Below are 3506 nucleotides of genomic sequence, written 5' to 3'. Positions count from 1 at the left end.
AAGTTGTGTAAAACATATTTTTTAACAGTCAAACGCCCCACTAAGGTTTAAGAATTGAGGTTCTTTCAATCTAGTCAATACTGATTCAAACCATTCACTTAGTAAAAAAGTTACCTGTGTAGGGATGACGAGTGGCAGAGGAAGCAGTGCCAGCGGAAGGACCACGATGATGATGTAGTTTCTGTGGTACCACATCCACCTTAAACAACTATTTATAGTTCTCCTGGAAGATCCCATGATTGAACCAGGGGAGAGTGAACTATCCACAGGGTCAAGACTTATTAAATTGAGCTAAACACATATGTCCCTCACAGAGACCCACTGAGGTAATGAGACTAATAAACCTGCAAACAGACCCTTTATATGTCTGGCAGCTTATCAAACATTAACTCAACACCAAAGGGATCACACTCATTGGCAGATGAAGCGATTGAGAAAGAGAGGCAGGCAATATTGGAAGAAAGAGGTGGAGGGACTGACAGATGACGGGAATTATAGTTTTCTCTCCTAGGAGAACAGATTTGTGGAGTGTTACCAAATGTCAGGGACGTGTAGCCTTGTGAAGAAAAGGATAAATGTTACTTCTTCTTTTTCAGGAGTACTAATGCGTATTTTAATGTATTCATTTCCTGTTGTCCTTTGAGTGTGTATGGAAGCGATGCCTTCTTTAACGCTAAAGTACTGAGTCTCCTGTCTGCATAATAGAGTTGCCTTAAACAAAAGAAACCTTGAACTTTGGACTTTGAACCCAAAGTCTGCTATAAGTTCTACAAAAGCTTCACTTTTAGATAAACCTAGGAATCAACAAAGATCACTTTAAGAAAAATGTCATGCACTTTATTGTTTCTTTTGAATTAGAGAACAAACTGTTTGTCTCTCTTTGTTGGTCTGACACGTAGTGGCAGGTTTGTGCAACTTAAAAAAAAGTTATAATCCATAAATATTTACTATTCACTCCACTAACATGGATTTTGCTAATGCGAAACCTTACTTAGTCTGGTATGAGACTGCTAGCTTAAGGTGGCTAAAATGTTGGCAATCTTGCGGTGTTACGGTCATTATTGAGTCATTTTCCCAGTTGTATTACTCTCCCCTCAATGGGCTGCTGTTACACTATTGAGCATTAATATCATCACAGTTACACACCAGAAATAGTTTGATACGGCTGATAGCCTTTAGCTTAGCACAGACTCTAGAAACAGCAAGCCACTTTATATCTTCTTTGTTTAATATATACAAAAATCAAAGTTTAAAAGGAGAATTTGCCATTTTCTGATAATAAACCTAACCCTGTAGTATTTAATGAGCTTACACAACCCCCGGAAACCACTGTGATCTCTCTGAGCTTTTATATCCTACACTTCATGTGTGAGACAAGGTCAGAGAAAAGTCTCTATTAAGTCATAAAAACATAAAAATAATTGAAACAAGTGATTATGACCTATCATGGAAAGCAACACAATTTCGAGACAGGTGTTAAGTGAATAAAGTGTTTTACAAAGTACAAAGAAGGCTATTAGAGTTGCATGTATTTCAATAAAACAAAATCTAACTCTATACATGGCACTGCATTGATGGGGATCTCTCTAATCTATAACTCATGGCATGTTTTTTCTTCTTCTCGTTTCTCTGAACACGAGAAGTCATTTCCTGTGGCTTAAGCAGTCATTTTTTAAACATTTGTTGTAATGTTTTTAAAGAGCTTAAAGGTTTGGTGGTCATCGTAACCCGGTCCCCTTTTCTTCACAAACCGCTGACTCGTTCAATAACTCGATTAATATTTGACATTTAAAGGTGCATGCCAATAAAATATAAACAGTGGACCTTTAAGTTGCTCCATAACTTGCTATATAAAGAATTATGAAAGGAGAATAGATATAAAAACGTGTATTTATGTCTATATCTTTTATTTTTCTGGTACAGGTTGTAATAATTCATCGCTCATTACATTTCCACATGAAGTGTCTGCACTGACACAAAATCATCCCTGTTTCCACAAAACCTGGTTTGTTACGTTTATTTTTGCACCATATTCAATTGGGTTTTTTACATTTTTGTAAATAATTTTAAAATCTGTAAAAAAGTGTAATCCATTACTTTACTTTAATCTTAATTTAATTGTTATGGAAACTTCTCATCTTCAACCATATTGACATCATATTTATCAAATCAAGTTGGGTGCAGGCCTCCTTGAGATAGATAATAATAATCAATATGTGTGTGTTCCTTTAAATTATCTTATAACATTGTATTAGATTAGATATGGCAGAAATCAATATATTAATATCTTCCCTCACTGATACAATCACCACTGAGAAATCAAAGTCCACCTGCCCTAATACTCACCACTTTCACTGCACTCCACTAAAACAAATACTCTTTTAAACACCCCTGACTCACTTCCCTGTGCTTCTATTAAAGTGTAGAGAAAAGCTAAGATACCAACGTTGTTAGGCTCTTTGACAGAGATGGTTAGTTTCCTTTTATCAAGCAAGATCGTTTACTGTTTAACTGATTGATGAGGAAGTAATACTATCTCTTCGATGTGTTTAATGTTTTCAGCCTCTAGGTCTCTCCATGGTGCCGAATCTGATCATCTATGTCATAGTTTTTTTTTTTTAAAGAACAGGCACTCCACATATTAGAAATATATCTTGTATTTTTGTATAGCAACTCTCGTTATCAAGGCTACATTTGGAAAAAGGCATTGTGTTTGCTTTAGGGTTGTTTTTTTCCATGACAGATCGATGAGAGGAAAAAAAGACAACCCTGGTTACACAATGTTTGAGCTCACATTCTCATTCCCTCATTTTACCAGAAGTTACATTTAGTTTACAGTATATACTGACTTTAAGAGACAAAAATACCTTTTCACAGCAGACAATTTGATAAGTCATTGTAGGAAAAGCACATGCATTGCAAATGGCTTTAAAGATGGCTGTAATATTCAAACTTGCCAGTGAGTGACATCATGCATGAAACCAGGAACCTGCTACAAAGAAACGTAACCGTAACTCATTTGTGTCATTACACCTCGGCGTTACAAAATGGTCAAAATGTCTTCATTAAAAAATTCTCACAGCACACTTCTGTTGTTTCTTGACTGGTTTACAGTTTTACATTTTAACACTTTTCCTAACTAAAAAGCCATTCAGTCTATCATTACAATAAAAAATAATCCATTTAGTTGGATTATTTTAATAAACTGATGTTGGGTGTTGAACACAACTGGAAAGTAAGTGTGTATATTCTGTGGCCTAAAGAGATCATGCTGATGTCGGGCAGATGTTTCTGGGACAAGCGGTCAGACGTCACAGTTTAATGATTGTCACAGCCGATGGTTGACCAATCAGGAAAGCAGACGCCTGGGGGTCAACAGCTTCTGATACATGTCTATTGATCATCTGCACACAATGCTGCACCCCAAATTGGGGCACTCAAACTCATCTGAATAGTTCAATAGAGTAAGAGGCTCAGTTGTAGTTGGAGTTTGATTTCCTACATTT

The sequence above is a fragment of the Notothenia coriiceps genome, unplaced genomic scaffold, assembly GCF_000735185.1.
Source record: "Notothenia coriiceps isolate Sejong01 unplaced genomic scaffold, NC01 NC01_scaffold00029431, whole genome shotgun sequence".
NCBI classification, from domain to species: Eukaryota; Metazoa; Chordata; class Actinopteri; order Perciformes; family Nototheniidae; genus Notothenia; species Notothenia coriiceps.
This window is presented reverse-complemented; position numbering follows the sequence as displayed.